The following is an 18,743-nucleotide window of genomic DNA, read 5'->3' on the forward strand; positions in this document are numbered from 1 at the left end:
AGGGCCGTTTTCAGGCTGGCGGGTGACTGAAGCTCCCAACCGCTCCTTTTTTTCTTCTTTTTTTTTTTTATTCTGGGCCAGCTTTAGCTCTGAGGCCTCGGCTGCTGAAAGCAGGTTTCTGGCCTTTGTTTACCTTCTGTATTTGATACAATGTTGCGGTCCGGCTGGCTGAAGCCTGACTGACTAAAGCAGGTTTCTGGGGTTTGGTTTAGCTTCTATATTTGCAACATAGTTGCTTAGAGTTGAAGCTGAGAGGCCGGCAAATCAGGCGGGGAATGTTGGAGTCTGCCGTCACTGGAGCAAGCAAGCCTCCTGTTCGCTTTAAGCTGCCTGGCTGCCGGTCGCCATCTTGGCTGGCAGTTAATTTGCATACCACCCTGATTAGCCAATGGGAAGGGTAGCGGCCGTATGGCTAATTACCATGTTTTTCTTTTATTAGATAGGATAGATTAACTCCCTATATAATGTTTAGCATAAGGGAATATAATAGTGTACAAATTATTATTAAAGGATATGTTTGTTTTGGTTTCTAGATTTAAATACTAGCTTCCCTTCTGGAATATTCTAGAATTAAACAGATATCTTTTTTAACAACAATTTATTGGCAGCCATAGACTGATGCCACAAATGGTGTTAATTAAGAAAATATAATAAAAAAGCTGTGGTGGCAGCTGTTTTCAAGATGTCAAATCTTAGAGGATGGTGTCACTTTCATTTAACAGTACATTTATTATTTTCCTAGTAAATTCTGCCATTTATAAACATTCTTTATAATAATTAATAGGGTATCAAGGGATACTGTCTTTAAACATTGAGGATGAACACCTCTGGAGTTGTGAATTATGGATTTAATCTGTTATATATTTCATGTCCAGTGCTATCATTGTGCTCTAATATTTTGCATATCAGCAAATGATTGCTTAAGTAGACTAGATATTTTTTAAAGGCTTGATGATCTTTAATTAGATGATCTTTCTAGTTAAAAATATATTCTTGTCTCTCAATAATTTTCCTTGTCTTGCCAAGGATGAGGGAGTAAATTATTCACATTTAAAAACTTATGGAGATTATTTTCAGCTTGAGTGATGAATTAATGACCATCTATCTCTAATACAGTGCCTCACAGGGCTCCTTAGCACCTGAAAGAATTCCTATACCTATACCACTGGCCAGCTTGCATCCAGCAGACACCCAGGATATGTGAAGATTCATGGTAGAGTATTTGGTGTCACTGAAATTAGTGAGTCTAATTCCACATTAAAAAGATCTACTGACTGACCTTAACTGCCATGTTAGCTGTGGTGCTTACTGACCATGATCTTCCCAAAAATAATACTGGAGTATTTTTATAACAGCTATAATAAACACAGAGGCACCACAGAGAGCCATACAGGTTCATACATGTCTTTCCACTACCATACCCAGTTCAGTGTATCTCAGTCCCACAAGCCCCTCAAACACATCAAGCTCAAGTCTACTCTTGGAAATTTGCATTACTGTTCACTCTGATGGGATTGCTGGGATTTTCCAGAATTTTGCCAGGTTCCTTCTCATCATTCATAACTCAGCTCAATTGTCACTGCCTGATAGAAGCATCTCCTGACCAAAGCACCAAAAGTGGTCCTTGCTTGTGCCATTACCCTGTTGAATTTTTGTTTCAGAATTATTGCTAATATTCTCTAAAAGCATTTTATTTGTTTACTTTTTAATTGTCTGTCTCTCCGATTCTCACTAGAATTTAAGCTTCATGAAAACAGAGAATTTGTTTACTTTGCTACGCCCCCAGCACCAGGAACAATGGCTGGCACATAGCCAGTGCTTAACAAATATAGTATGTTTTTGTTAAACAAATGCATGAATGGGTATTTATGAAGAATTTTTCTTAAGGTGAAGCTGTCAGTCAGTACTCTAAAATGTAACCCTCAATTCTGTGAGACCACCAGTGGTTTGTATTCTCAGATGACATATTAGGATTCCCTTTGTGGAACTTTGCTTTGGAGGAACACTGTGGACCCACTTTATGGAACATTATTGCCACAGCTCTGTGAAGGCCATTGCTACATTCCTAACAAGAATGATATGAAATACATTGTTCTCACTATTAACGTGTTCTATTTATGAAGACACAAAGATAAAAATTCTCGTAAGTCTCTGTACAAGAAAGAGAGATAATTTCTCCAGAGCAACTGGTTTGTTTTTCCTTCTTCTTTTTCATTTCTTAATCCTTGTCCAAGGACATTCTTAAAGAGAGTAGTGGAGAGAGAGAAACATTGACTGAATCGGCAATCCAGGTATGTGCCCTGACTAGGAATTGAACACAGCACAGTGCTCAACCAATTGAGCCACTCCAGCTGGGCTGTTTTTCCTTCTTGACATTGAAACTCATATGATTAATCCTGTTTCTTTTCGTAACTTGTTTGCTAGTAAATTCAGAGCCAAATTTGTGGCTCACCTTTAGTGAATATATGGCATGCAGTTTGTGTATTGTTTACTTCTTGCTTTTCTATCCTTATTTTATGTTCATTAAATTTTCTACCCGATTTCCTCTCTCAGTTCTTATTTGCTTTATTATATTGAACTAGAGACCTGTGCATGGATTCATGCACCAGTGGGGTCCCTCAGCCTGGCCTGCTCCCTCTCGCAATCTGGGACCTCTCGGGGGATGTTGGACTGCTAGCTTCAGCCCGATCCCCACAGGCCAGGCTGAGGGACCCCACCGTGCACCAGGCTGGTTTCGGCCTGATCCCCGCAGGTCACGCCGAGGGACCCCACTGGTGCACAAATCTGTGCACCAGGCCTCTAGTATGCTTATAAGATCTTTGGTTAATCTCTTCCCGCCCTCCTCCCTCCCCACTTCCCTCTGAGATTCATCAGTCTGTTCCATGTTTCCATGCCTGTGTGTTGAGTGTCTGCCCCCTGGTGGTCATTGCGCATCATAGCTACCGGTTGAATGGTCGAATGGTCGCTTAGGCTTTTATATATATAGACTAGAGGCCTGTTGCATGAAGAGATTCGTGCAATAGGCCTTCCTTTCCCCTGGCACCCGGCACCCAGGCCTTCGCTCTGGCCAGGCTCCGGCTGGAGCCGGCCCCGGAGCCATGAGGCTTCGCTGCTCTGCCGGCCCCAGGGCTGTCGCTGCTCCGGCCCCTGGGCCGTCAGGCTTCGCTTCACTGTTTGGAGCCTATGTATGCAAATTAACCGCCATTTTTATTAGGTTAATTTGCATACTCTCCCGATTGGCTGGTTAGCACAGCGAAGGTACGGTCAATTTACATGTTTGTCTATTATTAGGTAAGATGACTCTTTGTAATTATATTGTTTGGAACAAGGCTAGGTGGAAAGACATTTTAAAGTGAGATTATGTTCCAAAAAGCACTTCTATTTGGATCTTATGTTTTGAGAATGAAGGTAGAGCCCTGAGTGACATGAGCTCTTGGGATGTAAGCAGGTGTGCTGTAAAGACAAATTGGAGGACTTTCCTTTAGTGACTTGATTTTCGGCCCCGGTATTTAAGATGCTCCATATGCTTGGACAAAAATCATCTTCCTAAGAAAAACATAAAAATTACTTTTTTGGACATTCAAGAAGGTGAAAGAAAAATCCAAATAGCTTTGAAGGATGAGCCTACAGTGCAGAAGGGTATAAACACAACCCCAGATGCCAGATGTTTTAGCATAGCAATGTTAAGAAATACTTCCCTTTCTTTATTTACAATTTACGGCAAATATTTTGCAAAGAGAAAGCAAAGAATGGTGATGTTCCACCAGTTAAGCTTCAAATATAACAAGGTCCCAAGTTCCAAAATGTCAGCATTCCTTGCAGTGTCATTTGAAGCACTGTGTAGTGATAAACATCTGGCATTCTATTTTCTAGTGTTCAGAAACAATGATTATTAGGACCGTAGGGGAAGGAAGAAAAACCTGCAACACCGATCAACTTCTAGCTCTATTCTAGGTCATAAGGAGCTAGGTGACATGACATCATTGTTACTGTTTTTATCCAGGGAAAAGAATTTGCTAATTACACACACAAACACACACACACACACACACACACACACACACACACACACCACTTTCCTGCTGGTCAAGTGCTTAAACTTTCTTCAAATGGTATTATTAGATTATGCAGCTATCTTTAAATTTGGACACAAGTTTGATGATGGGAAAATACTCTTAGTGGAGGTTTCACTAGTCAGAAAACTAAACATATTTAAAGCAATTTCTTAAAAGCGACCATTTGGATTTTGTTACCAACCTGAGGTTATTTCTTACTCTCATTAGTAAATCTAATGAAGAAATAGTAAATCATACACTTAATAAAACATCAAAGGCAGACTCAGCCAGGAGAGACTACCAGTACCAGTTCCATCATATCTGTCAGGAAGGGTCTGACGCTTGGATAGTAAAGTTAAATAGGTTGAAAGGAAGGGCTTCATAAATCTCACATCACAGCGATTTATTCCAGTGTGTACTCAGCAAGTAAGGGAAGATGATAGGAGTATGTTCTATACACAATTCATAACAGAGATGGATATATTATTTTATCCTTCAGAATGGAAGATTGTATTAAGTTACATTTCAGAGACCCTTTACTCTTAAGAAATTGCCCTTTTTATTCACAACTCCAAAATCTAGGGAATGCAGTTCAATAAAAGACTAAAGAAAAAATAAGGTGCTAGGATGTTATAGACCAACTTATCAAACTGGGACCTTCTAATAAAAGATCAAAGAAATCAAACCTTAACAGGAATCTTTACTCCAGGCAGATGGAAAGTTCTAAGTCATACCAAAGTTTTGTCACTGCCTCCCAGGTAGTGATCTTACTTTATGAATAATGAAGGCCATAGCTGGAGTCTGGGGTCCTGACCTTCAAAAAAGATTACAGAAATATGAAGCAGACCCAATAAGAGGTCTTATCTGGAGATGTAAAGCTAATGAAAACAATTGGAGCCAAGAGGAAGTTAAAATGGATTTTTGAGATTATTGGAATATTTACCACACAATTTTTTTTTTTTGTTATATAGCAAACTGAGATTAAACTTTTCCTATTTTTTACTTTTTCAATATGTCTTACAAAGCACTTGTGTTTCTAATGGACACATCACTTTATACTATCTTTTTTTTTTTTTGCATAAATTTGCTATTATTTCCGTAAACTACCATCATTAGAACTGAATCCCTTCTCCTATTCTCTTAACTATCCCTTACTGCCTTAACGTAATAAACCAAAATCATGCATTTGCAAGCTGACAAGCCACATCTGATTTAGGCTTGTCATCTATTAAAGCAGTTAACTGGTCCACATGGGATCAGACCCGATACCTTGACTTTATACCACCAAACTCTAAGAAACCCATCAGTAAGCCACATGATGACATTTGCATCTTTACATATTTACTTAGCTTTTGGTTTAGAGATTAGGCAATTCCTTGTTGACCACCATTAAATCTAGGATTATATTCATAACTAAAATTAGTGGATCTTTAAGATAGCACAGAAATGATCATTATACCTGGTAATGTCATCTGGTAAATTTTCTTCCTATACCACATTATTCTTATCGCTTCTTTGTTGTTAAACTTCTGGTTCAAACTTCTGTTTTCAATATATAGGTGTTCAGGAGGAAGTAAGTGAAGATTACTGTGGGTTCTTTCTGTCTTTTGTCCCCATAAAAGGAGAGCACAGATTGCATCAGTCAGGGGTTTCTGACTTTGTCTGTGATCAAGCAGCAGGTAAGAAAACATAAATTCTAAGTCTTTCACAGTTATTTCATCTCGTATAGTGCCTGGTTCCCTTCTGCGTCACCCGTTAAATATCTCACCTCATTTAATTATTATAATAGTTATATGAGGTAGGTACTATTATTCCCATCTTACTGATGGGAAAATGAGGTACAGAGACATTAAGTAACTTGCCCAACATCATGCAACTAGGATGTAGCCTAAACTCTTCCCTACTATACTAATTGGCTTTGATGAATTCATCCACACTTTTGTGCCCCAAATAAAATGTCCTACGAATATTCATAATTTAATTAATGAACATCTATCTTAGCAATTGGCAAAATAATTATGTTACTATTAAATATCATTTTATTTGACTACTCTTTCTTTCAAATTCTATGTAATCATCTCACTTAAATGGGCCAAAATGCATTCTAAATATCCACTTAATGTTATGTTAACACATTTTAGGATATATATTCTCTTCTGGATTGTTTTGTTCTTGAGATATTCAATTTTGGGGGGAAAAGTCTGCTATTTTATTGGTGGGGGAAGACACCATTAGATATTTATTCTTTAATGCTTCTACATTTTGGAAAAAGTCACTATCTTTCTTACTTTTATTTCATCTTCATAATATAAATATATCTCTCCTAGTTAGCTATTTTTTTTCCTGTCATAGTCAGAAATTTTTGGGAGAGAGAGACGTCACCTCCCAATCTCCTCCATGGATAGGCACTACCTTTCAGTGTCTCTCTTACTTGCAAAAACATCTATCTATATTCTGTTTTTATCTTGATAAAACTTTTAACTTTTTCTATACTCCATTTCCTATTCTTCTAATTACCATAGCTAGAGTAATTTGCCATTTTTTTAACACTAATATTGAATATCTATGTTTGTTTGGCATAAAGAAGCATACTACTTATATGGTGATATTTCATTTTAGGAGAACTTATGATTTTTGTCTAGGATATGCTGGACATTATTGGTTATTTTATGTTTCCTTGTGGACAGTTCCATGGAATCATTTTTCAGGATATTAAAATAATTATTTTCAATAAGGCATCTCATTGTTAATAAAATTTAAATTAGAAGTAAATTTCAGCAGGAATAAATTGTTTATATTGTATTGTTGAAGCTATGTAAAAAGTCAAACCAAAATGTAGTTATCCTAAAGACAGAAAAAAACACCAATGAAAATAGAACCAGTGTGGTACCTGGAATATTTTTTTAACCTTTTGTGTGTGTGTGTGTGTGTGTGTGTGTGTACTTTCTGGATTTCCTTTAGTGAACATAACTAATTTTATAAAATAGTAACTTTATACTGGGAAATATATGCTTTTTAAAGAGCATACTTAGGAATTTGTGTTTCACCCAATGTCTGCCCTCATGTTGGCCTTTTTGTGATGTAGAAAAACATACTCGGAGTCCTGCTATGCCATTCTTCCTTGCCCCTAGGACCTTCCATACCTTATGCTAGCTCAATCTAAGAGGCTGTTGTTTAGAGATGACTTCAGCAGAGACAGAGCTGCACAGGCCACCAGTGTTGACATTCTTGAGACCAGACCAAAGCAGAGAGAATTTTTTCCTCTTCGTTCCTCTCATCTTTGAAATCTAGACTCTGACTTGGGAGATACAGATTCCTTGGAATGCAGAAGGAGATTTTACAGTTGGGAATTTTCTACTTTTCATAGAATTGTTTTAATGCATTAATAGAAAAGAAGCACTCTGTTTACATTGGTAGAATTTCAAACACTTTTGTTTCATGGCCCCTTTATTGTGTTTGGAAAGCAATAACCCTCTCCCAGGGTCACTTTTAGGAATGATAGGACTTCAGGCCACTATATGCAGAGAATGTTAATATTGTCTGAGGAAGTTAAGCATTTTACCAAACTTGAATTGTTTCTGTAATTAGAATTACAGAATCCTAAATGTTGAGGACTAATATTGCCTTATTTTACATTTAAGGTAACAGGGATTGGAAGTGGTTAGAGTGATTTATTCAAAATTGGCATGAGAAATGGAAGCAACTCTGTGTGATGCTGTGTAAGTCAGGCAGCCTTGAGTTTCTATCCCATTTCACCCCTTCTTACCTATTTGGGTTGGCTTCTTATCTAATGCAACCTCCCTGAGGGGTTGTGAGACTAAATGAGATCAGATATGTTAGGCTCCCTACCCCCACCTACAGCCAAACCCAGGCCTTCCCCTGTGTCCTCTGAAAAACTCCTATTTGTTGTTAATTCTGTTCTGTAAAGAAAAGAAAACTGAATCCAAAAGGAAGAGAAGACGTGCATACTTAATTCTGATCATTTCAATTCACCCTCCCCCACCAGAGTTAGAATTCTTCAATGCCTCTTTTTTATAAAACTTGGATACAATCCAAACTCTTGCTTATAGTTCACAAGAAACTCTAGGATTTAGACTCTGTCTCTTTCTCTAAAGACTTTTCTACCTTTCCATTCCCTCCACAATCCTCATCTCCAGTCAGACCTTTGCTAAGTCTCTGGGGGAAATAACCTCCCACCACAAAATTCACCTTCCAACATGCACTCATGTCTCCTCAAATCCCTCACTGCCCTTACTTCCCCTCCCCAAATATGCAATTTCTTAAATGCCTATGTTCCACAAAAGTAGGAACCTATTTTCTTCACTTGATGCCTAGATCCCAGAACCAAAGTGGACAATATTAAATCTCCTTTAAAATTGAGAGGCATTATAGTTTAGCAATTAAGAGGACAGAGTCTAAGCCTAGAGCCCTTGAGTTTAAATGTTGGCTCCACTACTTTCTAGTTTCTGTAGCTTTAGGCAACTTACTACTTTCTAGTTTCTGTGGCTTTAGGCAACTTAGCTTTTTGCCCTTAGTTCCCTCATATGTGAAACAGGAATCATCATGATGTCCAATTCATAGGGCTGTGTTGAGAGTTAACATATTTTAAACAACTAAAATAATTCCTGACATATGATTAGTACAATTATTACTAGTCTATTATATCATTATCATTCATTATCATTTAAGCTACCATACAACAGGGGCAATATCTCTTCAACATAAAACTCCAAATAACTACTATAGAGGGAGACATTTTTATATAGCACAAAGAAACATAAGCCAATCAAATTCTCATAAAAGTTTGTATTCCACAAATATTCTGGCTCCTTACTAATGTAAAACACACTAGGTTATGTTCAGGGAGACATAACCAAGAATAAATCAAGAGCCTAGTCTTCAAGCTCAGAATGCAATGGAAAACACAGACATATACACACAGAATAGCAACATTTGTGGAAGTAAATGAAAACCAACCAAATGAGAACAAGCAAAGTCTGTTTATTCAGAGCTCAGTATAGCAAGGGAGTCAGCCACTATTACTTGCATTTAGTGGAGACTCAAAGGCAGGCAGAAGAGTGGGAGAGCTTTACAGTAGAAAAATGGGAAGGCTCAGTACACCCTGATTAGAGGCTGTTTGGATGTTGGCATGTTGGCTTTTTGTGGACTAACCAGAAATGGGCACCCTATGTGTCTAGTTAAGGATGCGTATTTTGGCCTACGCTGGAATTGGGGACAAAATTAGGAAAGATGTTAGGTATTAATCAAGTCCTGGACATTTTGGGTTGATCATTTTAGGGATTATTGCTTGGATTCCTATACTAGTAACTAAAGCTAGCACTCTAACTTTCTATAAGTCTGACCTACAGATAGCTGGGTGGCTGTCTATAGCTAGATAGTACATTGGTTTCCTGAGCTCGTTGCTGCGCATTGTGGGTCAAAATTTTATTTTTATACATGTCCTGACCCAGTTGCTTCAGGACCATTTGTTGGAAAGATAATTCTTTATTGACTGGATTGTTTTACCACCCTTGTCAAATACCAATTGACTATAAATGTAAGGGTATATTTCTAGACTCTAAATTCAATACATTGATCTATATGTCTATCCTTATGCCTGCACCACATTGCTTTTATTATTATAGTTTGCAGTAAGTATTGAAATCAGGAAGTGTGAGTTCTTCACTTAGTTCTTTTTCAGTTTGTTTTAGCTATTTTTGGTCTTTTCTCTTTTCATATGCATATTAGGATAAGGTTATTAATTTCTACAAAGAATTCAGCTGGGCTTTTGGAAAGGTTGTGTTAAATCTCTAGATCATTTTGAGGGTCTTGTGATGAAACAATATGTCTTCTGATTCATTAATATTCTATGTCTTTGCATTTATTTAGGTCTTCTTTACTTTCTTTCAGCAATGTTTTGTAGTGTTCAGTTTACAAATCATACACTTCTTTATTTAAATATTTCTAAGTATTTTACTCTTTTTATGCCATTATAAATGGAATTGTTTTCTTAATTTCATATTTGGATTTTTAATTGCTGGTATATAGAAATACAACTGATTTTTGTATATTGATCTTATATTTTGCAACCTGTTGAACTCATTTATTACTCATTTATTAGTTCTCATAGTTTTTCACTGGATTCCTTAGTATATTCTCTATATAAGATCATGTAATGTGCAGACAGTTGTACTTCTTTCTTTCCAATATGGAAGCTCTTTATTTCCTTTTCTTGCCTTATTGATCCAGGCTAGAATCTCCACTAGCAGGAGTTCTTGATCTTAGGGGGAATACAAAAGTCTTTCACTGTTAATTATGAGGTTAGTACCGTTTTTTAAAAATGTTTTTATTTATTTCAGAGAGGAATGGAGAGGGAGAGAAAAAGATAGAAACATCAATGATGAGAGGGAGTCATTGGTCAGATGCCTCTTGCATGCCCCCTACTATAGATCGAACCCACGCACTGGGCATGCGCCCCCGATCAGAATTGAACCCGTGACCCTTCAGTCTGTAGGCCGACACTCCATCCACTGAACCAAACCAGCCAGGGCTTAGTACCGGGTTTTTAAGTTCATTTGTTTAAAATTATAATTGACATATAGTAGTATATAGGGGTGTGCAATAGGCTTACAGTTGTATGTGAAACAGTTTATTCTTGTATTATTATTAATCATGGTATTATTTATTTGTATCATGACTGTAAACCTACTTCTGCTAACCCCTGTATTAGTTTCAGGTGTTCAACATAGTGATTCAACATTTATATATCCTACAAAGTCATGACCACAGTAAGTCAGGTAACCATCTATCATCAAACATAATCATTACAGTACTAGTGACCTGGTGCGTGAAATTGCGAGGCCCTGCCTACCCATGCACCGACTGCCTGGCCTTGACACCCTAACCTCTCCACCCAGAGCTTGAGCATGCCTGGCCCTGCCCCCAATCCCTCCGGCTGGCTTTCTCTGCTGCTTCAAGCCCCGCCCTCGGTCCCATGAGTCACCTCGGGCTATTCCCACCTCCTCCAGGTGCCTCCCCACTTCCGCTCCATCTTTGGAACAATGTGGCGGCTCCACCCCGTCATGGCGCCTGAGGAGAGCGTGGAAGCCTCCCGCCTGCTGCAGAGTTTTGAGCGCCGCTTCCTGGCGGTGGGTGCGCTGCGCTCCTTCCCCTGGCAGGTGAGTGGAAGGATCACTGAGTATGAGCGGTGGGTGGCGAAGGACTGGTGAGGGGGGCGCTATGGGCTCTCACCCCTGCACTCCCCGCCACGGGATAGTCCCACCTCCTCCAGGTGTCTCCCTGCTTCCGCCCCATCTCCAGAGCAACGCGGCGGCTCCGCCCCCACCGTGCACACACATGCAGCCTCCTGCTGAACATTGGTTACAGCATGAGGGTGTCATGACCATTAGCATATTAGCTCTTTATTATATAGGACTGGTAGCCCTGCACACAAATCCGTGCACCAGTAGTTCGCTGCCGCTTGCCTCAGCTGGCCACCCCGCCCACCACCGCTGGTAGCTCTCCGCCACTCATAGCTCACTGCCCAGCCCTCCTGTAGCTCTGCGCCGCTTGTAGATTGGTCGTGACATTACAACGTCCTGGCTAATTTGCATATTCCTCTATTATTATATTAGATTACTGACTCTATTCCCTATGCTGTACATTATATCCCCATGACTTATTTTATAACTGGAAATTTGTACTCTTAATCCCCTTCTCCTTTTTTTGTTTCCCTCCTGTACTTTATCAGGAGGATAAAGTTTGCAGAGTGTTTTTGTCATGAAAAGGTATTGGATTTTGTTAAACTTTTCCCTATTTCTACTGAGATGATTCTATAGTCTTTGTCCTTTATTCTATTAATATGGTGCATAACATTAATTGATTTTCTAATGTTAAACCCACCTTGAATTCATGGAATAAATCCCACTTGCTTGTAATGTGTAATCCTTTACAAATAGTGTCAGATTTGGTTTGCTAGTATTTTTTTTAAGGCTTTCTGCATTTATAATCACAAAAGATATTGATCCATTGTTTGTTTGTTTTTTTAAATATAGTCTTATTGATTTCAGAAAGGAAGGGAGAGGGAGAGAGAGGTAGAAACATCAATGATGAGAGAGAATCATTGATTGGCTGCCTCCTGCATGCCCCATACTAGGGATCAAGCCCGCAACCCAGGCATGTGCCCTGACCAGGAATCACACCGTGACCTCCTGGTTCATAAGTCAACACTCAACCACTGAGCCACTCTGCTGGCCCATTGTTTTTTTCTTGTGATATACTTGTCTGGTGCTGGTATCCAGCTAATACTAACCTCATAGATTAAATGGAGAAAATTTCCTTCCTCTGATATAAATAGGAGGAATTTATAAAGAATTAACAATTATCCTACAAATGTTTGATAAAATTCATCAGTGAAGCCATCTGGGTCTAAACTTTTCTTTTGAGAAGTTTTAAAATTACTAACTAAGTCTCTTCACTTGTTATTGGTGTATTCCAATTTTCTATTTCTTCTAGAGTCAGTTTTGACAGTTTGCATCTTTCCAGAAATTTGGCCACTTCATCTATGTTATCTCACTTTCAGCATACAATTGTTCACAGCATTCCCTTATAGTTACTTTATTTCCTTAAGGTTGGTAGTAATGTACCCTCTACAGATTAAAACATTTTTAATACACAATGTTGACACTGCTGCAGAAAAAGTTTGCATACTCTATGGTGAGGACTATGAATTGTAACTTTATAAAATCTTCTTTGAGGACACTTTAGCAGTCAGATTCAATAGAACATGGTGGCACATCAGATGTGAGTAGTGAGAACTTTTGAGAACTTTAATATCATAATTTGTGGCCCAACATTTACATTTTTGTAGTTTGAATTCTGAGGCTGCTCTCAAAGCATGACTCCTTGGACTTGGAAACTGCCTACAGAATGAACAGTCAGTCTCTCTGTGCTTTTTGGTTTCTGTTGATAAGTAACCACAAAATTTTTGTTTTACAAGCCCAAACCAGAACTAGGATGCTGACAAATGCCTGATCATGTTACCCATTGTTCTTGAATCACAGTCCCACTTGCTGACCACTGGGTCATAGCCAACCACTGAATTTTCCAGTTGTACCTACCATCAGACAACAAATTATCTAAGTCTTGTTTCTGCTAGCAACCCATCTCTTTGATCATCAGCTCCTTGCACTTTTACCTTTAAAAACCTTGTTCTATCCGCCCACTTTGAAACATGTCTTTAGTTTATACTGAAGGCTATGTGCCTGATTTGCAAATAATCTATGAATAAAATACTCATTTAAATTTTTTGGAACTTTTGTTAACAGTAGTAAGGAGGAATTAAAGACAGCCCTGAGTTTTGGAGCCTGCATGACAAGGAGACTACCCATGCATACATAAATAGAGGAAAATCAGATTTAAGAGGAATGTAATGAATTTAATAATTAATTGCTGTGTGGTGGTTGTATAAATTGTAGCTAGCCAGAAATTCAGAATACTATTCAGAAGAGACTTATTAGGGGAGCTGTGTTGAAACAATAGCTCCTTGAATCTCATGAACAGATGAGAATTTGTTTTGTTGCTCTTGTTTTGTTTTGGTCTGGCTTTTAAGAAGTGAGTGTAAGAGAAAGAAGGCCAAATAATATGGCACAATTTTGAGGCATACCTACAATTATGGAGTAAAAAACGAGAAAGAAATTAATAGCAAAAGCTCAGTGGGAACATTCAGAGAGATAGGTGAACACATAATATACAGATGATGTATTATAGAACTGTACACCTGACCCCTACATATTTCTATTAACTAAAGTCACCGCGTTAAATTAAAAAATAATAAGTACAAGTGCATAAAGAAAAGAAGGAAAACTAGGAATGGCAATACAGAAACAAAGTAGGGAGCAACTTTAAAAGAGAGAAGAAATAGGAGTGTCAGCTGGTCTATGAGATCAAGTAGGGTGATGATTGGAAGAGGCAATTGGGTCCAACAAACAGTATGCCAAGTTTGGCTTTTGCAATAGTAGTCGGTCTGTCAGAAATCCATTAGAATATTTTTCCAAAAGTTACTCATTTCAAACTGGATTGGTTACTAAAATTGACTAAGCAGAAACGTTTTCAAGTACTTGATTGTACAGTTCTTTCTAGTCCCAATATATAATCCTTCTTATATCTCAAAAATATAATTTCCATTAACTGTATTTCTGTTGTGAAACATAAATTCAATATTTTTTTGCAACAGATCAAGGAAGTTGTTTATATGCTTTGCCAAATATTTATATCTCGTTTTAAATGTTAGCAAACTGCTACCAGAAAATATAAGAAAACCAAATGGATACCTAAAACCAAGATAAAATGTTTCCGACTGAAAGGTAATATGGAGGGCTAAAATTTATCTTGGCATAAATTATATCCTGTGAGTAGAGAGTACTAAAATCAGACTCTCACTCTCTTGTGAAAATTTTAAAATGGCTACATTATCCCCTAAATAGTAACTGTCTGGATGCCTGACCAGAATGTATTCCATCTGGTCCTTGGTTTAGGCAAGTAGAGATGTAAGTTGTAGCAAATTAGAAACATTAAGCCACATAAAAATGTCATTTTGAAACTGTTAGGACATTCTCAGAAAACTGTGATTCAGTGAAATATGATGTGAAAAGCACTCACTCTGCCCTAGGGATAAGGGAGCCATAGCTTCCTGCTCAGGAAGTGCACACAGCAACTGGAGTCCTGTTGCCCTTGACGCTTTGTCTCAGGATGGGATGAGTGATCACCAATCAGGAAGCCATCTCCCTCTCAGCAGATCTGAAGACCTGAGGGTATGAAGGCAAGGTGAGATCTCGTGCAGCCCTTAGCCTGGGCAGGGCTTCCCTGTACTGAAATTCCATTCCACTGACTGCTCCCAAGGGCCAGAGACATGGTTAATGGCAGTAGTCTTTGGAGCTGAATGGAACCTTGAAAAGTCTCAACTATAAAACAAGTTATGTGCATAAGGAGGTGAACTCTCAAATTATACTGAAAGTTTCAAATACACAACAGATAAAAAATTTCTTTCTTTTGCTAAAAATAAATGAGCACTTTGCTGTTTCATGATCTCTTCATTGTAATTATCTATGTTTTCAATGTTTTCCTAAAATTAAGCTGGAGGTAAATGAGAATAACCATTGGTCAGATTCTAGTCTAACTTGTTTAAAAATTTAGAAATGAAAGTTGTAAGGCTAAAGGGGTAAAGAAGTTCCATTAATTTTGCTTGTTTCTTTACCCAAACAAGGCAAAGCTTCTTATAACAGAAATACTTGAAAAAAAAATTACGGCCAGACCTGCGTGGCTCAATGCGTGACTGGGAGGTCACAGTCTGATTCCCCACCAGTGCACATGCTAGGGTTGTGGGCTTGATCCCTAGCTGGGGGTGTGCAGGAGGCAGCCAATGAGTGATTCTCTCTCATCATTGATGTTTCTATCTCTCTCTCCCTCTATCAAATCAATTATATATATTTAAAACCTCAGGTTAATCCTCTCTCTCCAACTGCTCCCAGAAGACAATCAGTGTCCCAGCAAGATGAAAACTAGATTTTCTGAGTAAACCAGAACACTGAGGTCTGGAGATACTCTTCCACCGTTACCCTCCACTTCTCCTATTCCCCACTGGCCATCTTTCTCTGTTAAATCAGAGAGAGCAATTGGTGATTGGGAGGGTAGGCCAGGAACTGTGCAGGAAGTGGTGAGGAGGTAACTGGCAGGAACACACAATACCCTGTGAGTTGTGTGAAGAAATGCAGGCCGAGGAAGACACCATTGTCTTTGGCAGTAGTGTCTGCTGGTGGGCTTTCATATATTCCATGAGTTTGCAGTGACAGCTATCAGATGATGGGGGTAGGAGAAGGTGCTATCTCTGCAGAGGTGAGTTGCATCATGTAAATATCTACTAGAAACTGCCTTCTAATTATACAACCACGAATGAGAGTCAACAATCTCCCAAGACAATAGAGAATCCATACACACTGACTTTTGAAGAAATATGGCTAGATCATATTTCTTATAAGAATAAGTAGAGAAAATTAAAACGAGGACTGTGTGGAAAAAATGTTACCCATCAAGAGGAAGCAAAAATCATCCCTTTGAACTAGAAGCAGCAATGTCTACAGTTTTGAAGGGAATGATTTAGAATTCACCAATTTTATGCCCAATCAAGTGGTCTTTCTTGTGTGAAGGTGGCATAAAGACATTGTCAGATATATAAGACCCCCCAAAATATATCAAATGTGCACCCTTTAAAAATCTCTTAATAGTAAAAGATAAAGAAAGTAAAATTTCAAGATAAAAATGGAGAAAATCTTGATTTTCTGGGAATAAGCATTAAAGTTAGTTCAACATGGAGATTATCCCAAAGAATTAAATATTTTGTTATAACAGAAAATAAATGCCAAATTAATTCTTGAAAGGTAAGGTACTTAATATAAAAATAAGGATTTAATGCCAATAATTTGAATTAAATTCTGAAGTCTCACTTTATAAATAAATTGACCCACAGGAAGCCAGTGTTGAAAATTAAGTTTATCATAGCAAATTATTTGGCTTGTAAGGCTTAGCTTTAAATGCTGCTCTGCAAACATAAACACTTATAGTGGGGAAGGCATTGAGAAGCAAGTGTTTGATGGTGTGACCTCTTGTATTGGATGGACCCCGATAAGAAGCTTACAGAGTATGTCTGAAGATGCTTTTTCCAATCTTGAAAACACAACAACAAAAATAATTCCTTCATTTTCTTCTAAACAGAATAATCTAGTTCTGGTTACCATCTGAAGCATAATAATGAGAAACAGAGGCTACATGTGGGGCATCAGGAAGGAAATGAGGCACCAGAGACCCACCACATAGTTTTCAGGATCACGGACAGAGGAGCATATGCCACTTGAACTCCGAGAGGAATCAGCTGCAGTGATTGCCTTGCACCATCCTGGGGCAGGCAGAGAACATAACTTGCCATTTTGACTGTGTTTAGGCAGAGAGAAGGCTTGAGAGACTAGTCTCAAAGTTTCTCATTCACAAGGAGGAGGAGTTTCAGAAGGAAGTTCCCATGATTCCCAGAAGAGGTTGGGGTGGTTGAATAAGAAAGTGTCAAAGAAGTTGATAGACCCAAAAGGTCTGGCAGAACAAAGCTGGCACAGATTGCTCAGGCCAAAGACCCCACAATTCAGCAACAGATGCGCCAGTACAGAAGTCAACAGCCAAAGATCCAATTGGATGTGGAACCACAGCCAGGGATCTTGAAAGCTGGGATTGCACAGTTATGCATCCATTTACCCCGTGATTAAGTTACTGATTATCTATTATGGGCTAGGCAGCATTCTACGCCCCGGCTATAGCCATGAGAAAGAAATATAGCTCACATTTGCCCTGGCCGGGTAGCTCAGTTGGTTAGAGGGTAGTCCTGATACTCTAAGGCAGGGGTCCTCAAACTTTTTAAACAGGGGGCCAGTTCACTGTCCCTCAGACCGTTGGAGGGCCGGACTATAGTTTAAAAAAAACCTATGAACAAATTCCTATGCACACTGCACATATCTTATTTTGAAGTAAAAAAACAAAACGGGAACAAATACAATATTTGTATTTGCATGTGGCCCACGGGCCGTAGTTTGAGGACCCCTGGTCTAAGGTTTCAGGTTTGATCCCCAGTCAGGGTCCATACAGGAATCAATCAATTAATTCATAAATAAATGGAATAAATCTCTCTGTCTCTCTTAAATAAATCAATAAAAAAATAGCTCACATTTTAGTGAAGACAACTGTCTGTTTCTCTTAATAGGCAAGAAATAAATAGGTAAAATATGTAAGTGCTGTATCAAAATGTTAAGAAGAAAAGTAAAGCATGGAATGGATAGCTTCAACTAAAAATGAAGGTTCACAAACTGCACGGAATGAGATGCTAAAACTCAGAAAACCAGAGTAACAGCTAAAGTTGAGGACAAACCACAAACCTGCGACAAGTCATAGACTCTGGATTTTGATTCTGATCTTATAGGGAAAAATAGATTATCCACAAACTCGTTGTACAAATTGTAGAATGTCTAACTCTTTGAATTGGAAAGGGGTAACAGACTCCTTAAATGTGGAAAGGTTTTCTTCATTCTACTTCTTGAGGGCCCCTATAGTGTGTTGGGAGAGGAACACTGCAATTTACTGGTATCCTAGGATGTCAGAGAAGACTTCCCAAAGACAAACAAAGATCTAAAAAGTGGGGTGGGAAGGAGCTACATGGTACAGTAGAGCTAAGTATTCCCATTCAAGGGAGAACAAGGGCAAGAGCCCTATGGGAGGGACACGCGTAGAGGGGAGGGACAGGAGAAAGGGGAGGGATACATAATGTCAATGAGGTAAGGCCATGGAGGACTGGCTCTGCAGGCCCTGCAAGGAATTTGGATACACTCTGAATGAGATGGAAAGTTTTTGGAGAGTTTTGAGAACAGTGACTCCTCCCTCTACCTAATTCTCTACCTGTGCTAACACTATCCCCTAGAACAGTGGTCGGCAAACTCATTAGTCAACAGAGCCAAATATCAACAGTACTTCTTCAAAATAGACTCACCCAGGCCGAAAACCGACTTCTGCGCATGGGCCACGAAGTTTCAATCGCACTGTACGTGTACCAGCACGTGGTATTTTGTGGAAGAGCCACACTCAAGGGGCCAAAGAGCC

The 18,743-nt window shown here is 38.7% G+C and overlaps 1 long non-coding RNA gene across 1 annotated transcript in view; it reads left to right on the forward strand.

Annotated features, from left to right (window-relative positions):
• Window positions 1–11,120: 11,120 nt before the first annotated feature.
• The window catches only part of LOC106727741, a 15,338-nt gene continuing 7,715 nt past the window's right edge, over window positions 11,121–18,743 (forward strand). Inside the window, exons 1-2 of the long non-coding RNA XR_001363975.1 lie at window positions 11,121–11,233; window positions 17,068–17,073. This is a non-coding gene — a long non-coding RNA (uncharacterized LOC106727741). The remainder of the gene's footprint in view (window positions 11,234–17,067; window positions 17,074–18,743) is intronic.

This window comes from Myotis brandtii, unplaced genomic scaffold (genome assembly GCF_000412655.1).
Source record: "Myotis brandtii unplaced genomic scaffold, ASM41265v1 scaffold470, whole genome shotgun sequence".
Taxonomy (NCBI): Eukaryota; Metazoa; Chordata; class Mammalia; order Chiroptera; family Vespertilionidae; genus Myotis; species Myotis brandtii.